Source organism: Haemaphysalis longicornis, unplaced genomic scaffold (genome assembly GCF_048455015.1).
Source record: "Haemaphysalis longicornis isolate Haplotype H1 unplaced genomic scaffold, Haemaphysalis longicornis Haplotype H1 scaffold_7, whole genome shotgun sequence".
NCBI classification, from domain to species: domain Eukaryota; kingdom Metazoa; phylum Arthropoda; class Arachnida; order Ixodida; family Ixodidae; genus Haemaphysalis; species Haemaphysalis longicornis.
This window is the reverse complement of record NW_027526422.1, coordinates 104,075,396-104,087,576: the sequence shown is the minus strand read 5'-3', so window position 1 is coordinate 104,087,576 and position 12,181 is coordinate 104,075,396. Positions and strand designations below refer to the sequence as shown.

The 12,181-nt window shown below is 44.8% G+C and overlaps 1 long non-coding RNA gene across 1 annotated transcript in view; it reads left to right on the top strand.

Annotated features, from left to right (window-relative positions):
• The window catches only part of LOC144144731 (uncharacterized), a 33,227-nt gene extending 24,092 nt beyond the window's left edge, over positions 1-9,135 (top strand). The window contains exons 3-4 of the long non-coding RNA XR_013317324.1: positions 5,604-5,947; positions 8,733-9,135. This is a non-coding gene — a long non-coding RNA (uncharacterized LOC144144731). The remainder of the gene's footprint in view (positions 1-5,603; positions 5,948-8,732) is intronic.
• The last annotated feature ends 3,046 nt before the right edge of the window (positions 9,136-12,181 follow it).

The following is a 12,181-nucleotide window of genomic DNA, read 5'->3' as shown; positions in this document are numbered from 1 at the left end:
ACACCCCTTCGTCTTCAGGCGTCTCAACGTTTGCTTATGCAAGTGCTGCGCCTCGGAGAAACAAGTGCTGGCTTAGCATTGCTGCGGCATCTACGATTAAGGGTAGAGTCTCGTGCTCATGCAACACTAAACACTCTTGGTGTGCTGTGTCCCAAATGGCCTGGGAAAAGGGCTACTTTGGACCCGCCTTGGTCCCACGAGAGTGTGGATTGTGCATTGACCATCCCTCATATGCGCTCGAAGCGTTGTACACCTATTGCTGAAGCCCGATCGCTGGTGCTGGAGCATTTGGAACGGGAATACGGGGACTCTCTGCACATATACACTGATGGATCGGTTGACGCAAATAGTGGGGTGTGCGCGGCGGCTTTTTTCATACCCAGTTTGAATATTTCGTGGGCTGCCAGGGTGACGCCTTTGGTTTCATCTACAGCGAGTGAGTGTGTTGCCATAGAAGCTGCGTTGCGCCAACTGTCATCGTTTGAAAGGCAAAAAGTCACAATATTCAGCGATTCAAAGTCAGCTCTTCACCTATTGCAGCGGGGTATACCTGTTGAAAAGACCTGTCAGCGATCCCTACTCCTACTAAAGCGGCTTAAGCATGAAGGCTTCACCGTGCAATTCCAGTGGATCCCGTCGCACGTCGGTGTAGCGGGAAACGAACATGCTGACAGCTTAGCCAAGGACGCCTTATCTTCTACAAGGACGGTGCAAACGCGGTGCGATTTCCAACGCATACAGAAACAGACCGTTCGCGAGCACTTTAGGCAGCTGTGGCGACCAGTACATCAACCAGTCGTGACGAAGGGCCTGAAAAGAGCCGAAGCCTGTCTGCTCCACCGCGTAAGAACAGACTCAGCCCGTACACCAGCTTGGCTACATAAAATCAACATTGTTTCATCCCCTTTGTGCCCCTCGTGCAGTGTGACTGGTGACATTGATCACTTCATTATGAACTGCTCCAAAACCAACCCTGAGCGGACGAACTTTTTTCGTGATCTCCAGAAGTTAGGAGTGCCCCATGCTACATCAGAGGACATTATTTTTCCTAGGGACCACTGGATTGTGCGAAGAGAGGTGTCTCATCTCCTACTCGGATTCTTGCAGTCCACAGGACTAAGTGAGGTGTGGTGACATAGCGGGTCTGTTATTTTAGGACTAAGTGATGTGTTATGACTTTGAGAGATTTGATATGGTATTGGGGACGATTAGGCGGAGCAATTGCCGGCAGCTATGCAAGGCTAAGTCCGCCTTATTCAACAATACTTACTACTACTACTACTACTACATGTCGAGGCAACTATCACGCTGTGTGGGAGGGGTCCAGTGCTTATAGCTAGGTAGGGTTCTACGGGCTTCTTCCGTCGCGGGGTGATCGTAGAAGTATTCTCGTAGCCTCATGTTTCTGGCGAAGTTATCTAAGTCCTTAAAAAGTTGAAATTCATCAAAACCACCAGTAGCCGGGCAAAAGTTTAGGCCCTTTGACAAGACGTTCATCTGAGCTGGGGAGAGGGTTATGCTTGAAAGGTTCATTACATTCCCGGTAAGGTTTTCTTTTGTGACGGCAGGCGAGGGAAAAATATTAGTACAGTGGTTTAACTGAACTGTTTGGGGTGCAGTAGTCGAAGCATTTATTACAGTCGTAGTGGCATTATCGGCCGTATTGTCAGAGTTGGGGCAATACGGCCCTGACAATACGGCCGATAATGCCACTACGACTGTAATAAATGCTTCGACTACTGCACCCCAAACAGTTCAGTTAAACCACTGTACTAATATTTTTCCCTCGCCTGCCGTCACAAAAGAAAACCTTACCGGGAATGTAATGAACCTTTCAAGCATAACCCTCTCCCCAGCTCAGATGAACGTCTTGTCAAAGGGCCTAAACTTTTGCCCGGCTACTGGTGGTTTTGATGAATTTCAACTTTTTAAGGACTTAGATAACTTCGCCAGAAACATGAGGCTACGAGAATACTTCTACGATCACCCCGCGACGGAAGAAGCCCGCAGAACCCTACCTAGCTATAAGCACTGGACCCCTCCCACACAGCGTGATAGTTGCCTCGACATGTACATCAAAGCTGTCCAACGCGATGTGCGAAAAGCATACCAAACACAAAATTCTTTCCGCCACAACATGACTACCAACGAAAAGAAAGCCCTAGAGGAACTCGCAAGCTGTCCCGACATAATTATTAAACCTGCCGACAAGGGAGGCGCAATCGTAATCCTTGACAAAACCGACTATGTTAACGAGGCCAATAAGCAACTATCAGTATCGACGTTCTATAAAGCACTACCCAATGATCCCACTCAAGATTATAAGCAAATTGTCAAAGATAAACTTGCTGAGCTTGTTAAAAATAAAACAATAAATGAAACCACGGCTCGTTCCCTGGTCCCCTTAAGCCCAGTAGCCGGTAAATTCTATCTTCTCCCAAAGATTCACAAGGTGAACAACCCAGGGCGCCCCATTGTTTCTGGCATTGGCACTGTTACCGAAAACCTCTCGCGCTATGTGGATAATCTCATTTGCGACATTCCGCCCAGCTTTCCCTCCTTCATTAAGGATACCAATGACTTTCTCTCAGACATCTCAAAAATTGAAATTCCTGATAACTGCCTTCTAGTCACCCTTGATGTTGCGTCACTGTATACTAACATCCCCCATGAAGATGGCATCGCCGCTGTATCCCTTGCGTATGAGCAGTCATCGTGCGACAAACCTATCGATTCTTCTGCTCTCCAAACATTCCTTAGGCTTATTCTTGAACTTAACAATTTTGAGTTCGACGGAGTTCATTACGTGCAAGTCAGCGGAACGTCAATGGGAACTCGAATCGGACCTAACTACGCTAATATCTTTATGGCTCACCTCGAATCAAACTTTCTTGACACCCAAAATTTAAAGCCAATGTACTATAAAAGGTATATTGATGACATATTCATGATCTGGCAACACGGTGAGGCGGAACTCCTCACCTTCATTGGGGCATTTAATCTAGCCCATCCTAGTATTTCCCTTGCTCATTCCTATTCGGAACACAGTGTAAACTTTCTGGACGTCACCGTTACTACCTTCCAAGGTCGGCTTCAAACTAAACTGTATAGAAAACCGACAGACACGCGGCAGTATTTGCACTTCCGAAGTAGCCATGTCAGACACTGCAAGACAGCAATACCTTACAGCCAAGCCCACCGATTTAGGAGAATTTGCTCAAACCAAGCCGACTTTGACTCAAACTGTCGAGAACTCAAGACCTCCCTCCTGAATAAAACATACCCGGAAAAAGTTATCGACGACGCTATTGTGCGAGCCAACCAATTAGACCGTAACGAAATCTGCAAGAAAAAAGCCCCGAACGGGAACCCGCAAACTAACTTAGTTTTAACCCACTCATCCTCCGCTCCAAGAGTGTCAACCGTGCTAAAAAAACATCACAATATCCTAATGCAAAGTGACCGCTTAAAAAGCATATTCCCCGAACCACCACGCGTTGTCTACCGGCGTAATAAGAATTTAGGGGACTTTCTTACTAACTCTCGTATCAACCGACCGGCAACTACTGGCTGCATGCCCTGCAATAAACCCCGATGTAAAGTATGCCCACACATGACCACTACACAGCGCGCCACCAGCACGGCTTCAGACTACTACGTAAATATAAAAGGTAACTTTAACTGTGACTCCGCTAATGTCGTATATCTTCTAGAGTGCACTGCTTGTAGGCAACAATATATCGGCCAAACTGAAACGCCCTTCCGAATACGGTTCAATAATCACCGCTCTCATGCAAAAAGCTGCCCTTATTTGCCCCTGTCAAGACATGTGAACAGTCCCGGGCATGCATTTGATCATCTTAAAGCAACGATTTTAGAATCCGCCTTCAAAACGCACCACGACCGCGAGGTTCGGGAATCTTATCTCATTTATAAGTTTGGGTCAGCCACACTTGGAATTAATGAAAGTTACGGAAAACTAACGTGCTTATCCCTCGAATAAACTTAGCGGCTTCATAATTTTTATAACTATGTTCATTATTCTTACCCTCGAGTTTGCCATCAGAATTCGCAGAAACTCTCCTAATACAGCAGCTTTGTTAGCTTAATGCGGCTCAACAATGCCATTTGTCCGGGAGAAGGAGGCCTCGTTCCCACCACCACTTAAGAACGTTTAACTCTTTGTGATCTATTCATGTTTAACCTTTTGTGACCCTACCTATTTCCTGTTCGATTGCTAGCTTCTGTGAAATGCTCTTTTGTGCCCCCTATCTATTCTCTTCATCCGCTGGGGGCACACCCATCTTCGCTTCCCCTAGAACCAGTCGCGGTTGACCATTTTCCCCCATTGTCTGAACTTGCAGCCCGCGCGGCATACGTTGACCCGTCATGGTGCAACCTTGAACGCTGCATTGTTAACACGACCCCTTTTTCTCTCTCTTGCCCCCCCCCCCCCCATATTTTTTTTTTGTTGTTGTTGTTTGTTGGTTGATGTTGTAACGTAGGCGTAGCCTGACTGTATGCACACTCTCCATTTGCGAAACATTTTCCATTCCTTCTTACAGTTTTATGCAAACCTATATAAGAAATGTGTTCAATGTTTGCGACACCATAATCATGTAACTTTACTCTGATGAAGGCAAGTCCCATTGCCGCTACGTAAGTAAACATTGTTTGTTATTGTTCTTGCTGTGTATCCGACTCTTTACTTATACTATTTCTGCGCGCTTTGTGAGTTTATCTTTCTCTAGATTTATATATATATATATATACAAAAATGTCTTTGACAACGGTAAACAAAGAGAACAGATTTAATATCCGTTCTCTTTTTTTACCCTGGTTGAAAAAATTGTGTAGTCTCTACCGGCGTCCAGTAAAACTTTGTTCTCATATATCTATATATATATATATATATATATATATATATATATATATATATATATATATATAAATTGGTGCAGCGTGGGGCACGCTTTTGAGGCTTCACTCATGCAGCTCCACGCAGAGCCACTTGATTTTTGGTGTCCTCACATGAACGCAGAAAGCGTCTGCGTGAAGAATAAAAATTGCCTGTCCATAGGTGGTAGACAAAAAACGGAGAAGTGGCACTCGTCTGAGGAACCTACCTTAGACCACAATGCCGCTAACATAGTATAAGCATATACATGTGTTTTTTATATATAAATATATATATATGTATATATATATATATATATATATATATACAAAGTAGAAGTACGCTCTTCGGAGACTTTATTTCCAACGTTTCGACCTGAGACAGGTCTTCCTGTCTCAGGAAGACCTGTCTCAGGTCGAAACGTTAGAAATAAAGTCTCCGAAGAGCGTACTCTACTTTGTGCGTATTCCTGCAGCAACTAAGGATTTCACTTCACGAATATATATATATAGATATATATATATATATATATATATATATATATACCACCCCTCCCGCAAAAAGTTACCGCTGGGAGCCTTCTGCATTTCCTTCAGGCAGAAAATGCAGTAGGGCCAATGATATTTCTTGAAATGTTTGCAGTTTTGCCAAAACCTGTCTTATCAATATCATTACCACAAGAAGTGAGTACCAAAATTCATTTCAGATTCCAATTGACCACGAGAGCCTGGCCATGCTGCTGACAACGCGCCCTTCGAATCTACAGTCATCTCCCATGAGGCAGCGGGTCGCAGACGTTCCGAAGGGCGTGCTGACTTTCGCCGGCATCGGATGCGCAGCGCTGGTTCTGCTGATCGTAGCTCTTGTGTTCGTGGTCGTTAGCGGGCATAAGTACCTTGTCTGTGAAAACGCCGTCTGCACGTTGTACAGCGACTTTCTAGCCAATACATTGGCGCCATCAGGAAACCCCTGCAAGGACTTTCACCACTATGTTTGCGCAGGCTGGGAAGCAAACAACTCGATGTCACTTCAGAAATACGTCTTGGAAGGGTAAGTGCCAGTTTGTAGCCCACAAGCTAAGGCTGTATTTCAAAACATTTGCAAACGTTTTCTGGTCGACGTCAAATTTATTTATTTTTATTTATTTGTTTATTTATTTATTTATTTTTATTTGTTTGTTTATTTAATTATTTAGTTTATTATTTATTTATTTATTTATTTCTTTGTTTGTTTGTTTGTTTGCTTTATTACCTTTTTATTTATTTATTATTTATTTATTCACTTAATGATTCATTGATTAATTGATTGATTCATTAATTCATTGATTGATTGATTGATTGATTGATTGATTGATTGATTGATTGATTGATTGATTGATTGATTGATTGATTGATGTAGGTTTTAACGCGCCGACACAGCGCAGGTGATGATCCGTGCCGTAGATGAGGGCTCCGTATTAATTTTGAACACCAGGGAATCTTTCATGCGCGCCGAAATGTCATACACGCGGGCGTTTTTGCTTTTCGCCTCCATCAGAAAAAACGGCCGCCGTGGCCGGTAATCGAACCCTCGTCCTCGTGTGCTGCAGCACAATGCCTTATCCACTGAGCCCCAACGGTGGGTGATGTAAAATATCGTGTGATACAGAAATGGAGCTAGATTAACAAACAGTTGTCATCTAGTTTCATGGTGCTTCCCTATTTTTCACCCTTCAATTTGTACGACAACTGGCAAAAAGATAAACCTTGCTTAAGCTTAAATGTCTGCCCTGCCACACGAAAACAGCACATTTACTCATCCTAGGGGCATTGTCCACCCACTTCACCTGAACGAGAAGTCCTTTCCTTCTTGAGCTGGATTGCTCAAACTCGGGCAAACAAAGCTGTTTAAGTCTAGGTTGAGCGCTCCGTGTCGGCATCAGCAAATTCAAGAACGCAACCTGCCGATGCAGCCAGGTCGTTTCGAAGAAATGGCCGAATTCGAAGAGCTCATATATTCACACAAGGTTCGACAGTAGACGAAACTCTTCAACCTTCATTATCGTAAACCTTCTGGTCGCGCTGCTTCGAGGGCATTTCATAAAATGTTGGTCCCAGTGTTTCCGGAAATTTGTGTGGCTTCTGCTGCGCTCACCAGCATACTTGAGGCGTCATTGTACTAACACCTAAATCGTAAAACTATATCGGAACAAGATACAAGTCCTTGTTTCTGAAGTGATAAGACCATGACGACAATAACTAACAAGCCGTTACCACCTATGCGAAAACTTGAGTGTAAACGAAATGCCCAAGAAAGTGTTCTGTGAAACACTAACGGTCTACGTGATAAGACGCCGGCTGCGTGGAACGGAGCATCTCAACTGCATTGCAACCGTCTCCGAGCGGGTGGAACTGAGTTTTGCGCATAATAGCGGCTTGTATTTGCACTTTAACCGCTAAAAAATCTATGAGCGAAACATTGTATCGTACTGCGGTTATTCTGGACTGAAAAAAGCTCTTGCTATAGCTATTGCTCAAAACTTAGAAACCTAACGAGTGGGAGTTGGGCGCATCCAGAAATACGCACATTTATCCCCAATAGTAATCTTAACCAGTGCATTCGTCACCGTAATGCGCACCGTGATCTGGAGAGGCGACTATCCGGTACGATTAAACTATCCTCCTGACGTCCCGTTCAAGCCACCCTGCTGAACGTTCACTGCGCAGACTAGACGAATGCGCAACTTGCAAACAACTTTATTAGGAACAAACACTCTTTCATGCAATCACCACATCACCAAGTCAGCCTACCCCTTCTGTCAGACGACGCTTCCGGACACGCGTTCGAAATTTACACGTAATACAATGCATCACCATGTCTCAAAAATAATTGTTTCGCAGTGAGCCAGCACGCGTTCCAGAAGCGTCGTTTGGCAGAAAGGGTAGGATGACTTTGTGATGTGGTGATTGTAGAAAAGAGTGTGTCTCCCTAACGAAGTTAGTTGAAAATTGCGCATTGTCTCGTGTTCTTTTATACGTATTCGTCTAGTCGGCACAGTAAACGTTCAGTATGAATCTGTAACTGGCTCAAAGCTATACCTTGTTAAGTTTCAAAACCAGTATTCGAGACCCTACGAAACCCTTTCTTTACAGCTTACAATCATACACAAAAATGGTTTCACCAAAAAGCAGTTGGGTATGAAAAAATAAAAAATACACCGAAGATGGCACACACAGTGCACTCGAGTTTGTGGCGCAAAGCCATGCCTGAGCCCCTTAGAGACAGCGCGCCATTTGCAAGATGACGACGCTGCCTACCGCACGTGAAAGGGTTCATCGTCCTGTGAACGATATGAGTGAACAGGCATAAATGACATACGAAGGCTCCGCACCAGTAATGACTAAACGAATTAAAGCACCTTTAACCACATCACAACTACCATCATAGGCAAATAACGGTCTGTAAAAACTTTAGAAGTGGATACGTGTTCACGCCCTTATGGCGAACCTGCAGTAAATCGTGTTTTAAATATTTTCAAGCGCTGCACATCGTTGTAATGTGAATACGCAAAGTACGCGTGATTGAATTTACTTGGAGATGTCTGCCTCTTGCCGGCGTATATATGCACGGTCTGCAGGAAAGGGCTAGCATAATGAGAAACTCTGATCAGTATAAATTTTGACAGCTTTAGCACATCAATTTGGCTTTCGAGACACTTACCTAATTTTCAGTGTACTAATTTCAGCATAGCGTGTTGAGTTACGCTTTTTTGCTATTTCACTACTGTCTTACGTGTGTTGCTGCAAGTATAAAATGCACCTAACTCTCTGCCGTTTGTTGTTTTATTCGAGCGCAGGTTTCTCAGGAAGGTGTCCAGGATGGCATCCAACCCCGTAATTTATACAGGCAGACAAAGTGCGGTACAGAAAGCCGCAATATTTTACCAGTCCTGTTTTGGTGTCCTAAAACACGACTTCAATCACCTTCAACTGGTTAAAGATTCGCTGATTGATTTCGGCGTTTTCTGGCCAGAGATCAGCAACAAATCGAACGTCTTGAAAATATTCTTTTCTATGGCCTTGGCTTGGAACTGGGGAAGTCCCGTGCACTTCTATGTCAACAGGCCTGGTATTCTAGAAGCAAAGCCCGCCGTACTTTTTGGTGTAACAATGAAGAAGACTGAAGCCATGCAAGCGTCGGAGAAACCTTACTACCAGAGATTCTTCGAGAAACTCGTCGAAGACTTTTCTAGACCAAGAGCTAAGGTAGGAAGCTGCAAATTCTTAAGTAATGAAAAGCCTCCGCAAACTAGCAAATAGTAAAAACACAAAGCTGGTACTTTTTGCTGAACAGAAGGGAAATACTAGGGTTCGTATCTGATGCCAAGCGTTTGTTCTAATAGAAAATTTGAGTACACGGGTTTAGGGCTTTTTGTTTCCAAAGACCCCAGTGGGCTGCGAAAATGACTCGTAATCGCTCCTCTTATGAAGATTGACCTGTCAGAAGCGGCACAAGAACGCGGCATCATTCACAGCGTTTTATTACTCCTTTTTCTTCTAAATACATGCTATGTCGCCATCGACCTCGTTTTTTCGCTGCTCCCTTTATAACCGTTCAGTTAGGGCCATTATTCCAATGGGAGAGAAACATTGTACTTCTCAGCTGTCCTTCTAGCAAAGATAATTCGCACTTGGTCGTGCCGTACACTACGGCCAACCTCAACTTAAGACGAGAACGTAAATTGCCCCGTGTAACAGCAGCCGTGCTGACTTGAAATTTAACATCAAGTTGTTTACAGCTTGCGATGACGCCATTTAAAACAAGGAATGATGAAGGTTGCTCTCATGTACAACCCCGAAAGGTGCACAGACATTTTTATACTTTTTTAGCCCTACCAAATGGTACAGAAGCTTGAAATGCAGACGCATAGAGAATACTAGTTTATGAACAAAGCCTTTTTTAAGCGGAGTAACCTGGTTAATACAATAAGCTGCACCTAAAGAAAAACAATCACGTCGAATTTGGTAGTGCTGCAAAATTGTAAAGAGGCGGTATAGCTTTTCTCAGCCCATTTATTTGGTAGGCAGTTTTTAAATCGGAATATTCAACGTTGTTTTTCGAACGTAGCAATGCAGCAAATACACCCCATTAACATGTTGCTCACAAGCTGTCGAGTTTTTCCAGAGAAGCTGCTACTCGTTGTTCGGGTAATTTCGTATCATCGAAAGCAAGAAAGCCAGGCAGTGTCCAGCAGTTCACGACCAAGATACCGAGTGCATGAGTCAGGCTAATCAAACATACATCACAGAGCTGAGTATCCGTGTAAAAACACCACGGAACAAGCATAGAAACTGCATAATAAATAAGGCACCTGCAAACAATGGGAACCCCTCATGTGTTCGTTGAAATAGGTTTTCAGATGATCTCAAAAACTGGAATTCGCATCATTTGAGGGCGAACCAGTGCGTAAGGCTAGTCAGGACCTAGCAGTTCTTGCCCAATACGCCAAGTGCGCGTGTCAAGCTAACCATGACCCAGCATTGGACGCCAGAGAAGCCGAGCTGAAGCGACAAGGCAGCCGAGATGACGAACAACAAGACATAACATGATCTATCACCATGTGCAGTGACTTACAAAAGCTTCGCTGGACAGTCATAGTCGCAAGACGGGATTACGGCTATTTTTGTTCATCGCCTCCTGTATTTTACAATTCCAAGCGCATCCCGCGCTTCCCTGTGGGAGTGACTGGTACGCCTGCAGTGCCCACGTGTCGTAAGGTGGGGCCCCGATCTGAACCGGGATCACCCAACCGTAACTGAATTCGAGAGAGGCTCATGCCTGGTTGTCAAGGCAACCAATCATGGGGGAAAGAATACTCAGGAGAGGCCCCTAGCATCTCAATGCATTGCTAAATGTGTGGAGGAAGTGACGTCGTTTTTGTTGTGCCCATAGACAGCGTTGCCTAGTTTTTTACGGCTGCGGCGGCTAAATCTGGCCAAATGCCACGGACAATTTTTTACGGCGCTTGAATCGGGTTGCCTCGCTACGCTTGCAACACAGCGCAGTCGCTACGGCAAACGTTTTTACATTAAGTCAGTTTGAACACTCCGCCGTTGGAGGCGGCCCTAACTCGTATCCCGGCCGCAGCGGCGCTGGCATCACCTCGAGATTAGCGGAGCCGGCAAAAGCCTCCCCGCTCAGTGTTGGGGAGAGCCACAGTCGGTGCTTTACTTGCTGTGCGTTTCTTCGTTGTGAAGCGAAGCGAAGTTCGCAGCTGAGACGTAATGCACAAAGACCGCCGTGCGGTACGGACCCAAACACGGCTCCCGTCGTCTGCGTTCGCCACATTTTCTTTCCTCCATGGCGTTCGCTTTCGGGAGCCAACCGTACCGCGACGCGAAGCTGTTATCAAACCGGAAACAGCAGAGGAGAATGGGAAGAGTGCTGGACTGAGTGGGCTCATCGACATGGCGGGCGCGGCTTCACAAAAAATGACGTCAGGGCCTCTCCTAACCTTTTCTTTCCTTCAGGCAATCAATGTTTGAAATTGCCAGGCAATGGCGCTCTCGCCAGCGTTAGAAAACTCAGAGCTGCGGCGGAGCACGTCTCGCAAACAATGCCGCTTTCCACCACGCGTCGCCCAAGATGAACCGGTCACATGACTACAGTGCTGGGAAGACTAGCAATTGGGGGTAGTAGGAGAGGGCTTGGTCGGCCGGTCCGGACTGATGCGTTTGGCATTTTGAAAATACAGGATGCGATGTTTTGTTTCAAATAGAAAAAATCATTTGCAGGTAAACGCGGCGTCTTCGTTTGTTAAAACCGGAGGATTTTATTGTCATTGCAGTACCCTGATGTGCTCCTTTGACGACATTACCCAAAAATTTCCCTATCACGTCGAGAACAAAACCGAAACAGCTAGTTTTCTGGGAATTGGTTCTTCAAGGCTGTTTCTTTGCGATAAGTGTTACTATTGTTGGTTCTTTTTTCGAGCTGACAGAAAGATAAAGGAAGGCCTTGCAGTGAAAAGCAGACTGACGTTGGGGTGGCCCGACGGACCGAAATCCTAGTATGATGAAATGGCTGTAAATCTAAAACTACTTGCACTACCAGCTGTATTTTGTGTATGCGGGATTAGGCTTTTCAAAATTTAAGAAAACAAGCAAAAAAGTTTTCCTGGAAAATACAACTTTCATTATCTGATGACCTAATTAAATATCATGCCTCTAAATGGGTAATTACTTGCCGCACAAGCTCATTTTTTATGTAAGCTCACTGCGTCCAACAGTCTCGATAAACACAGAA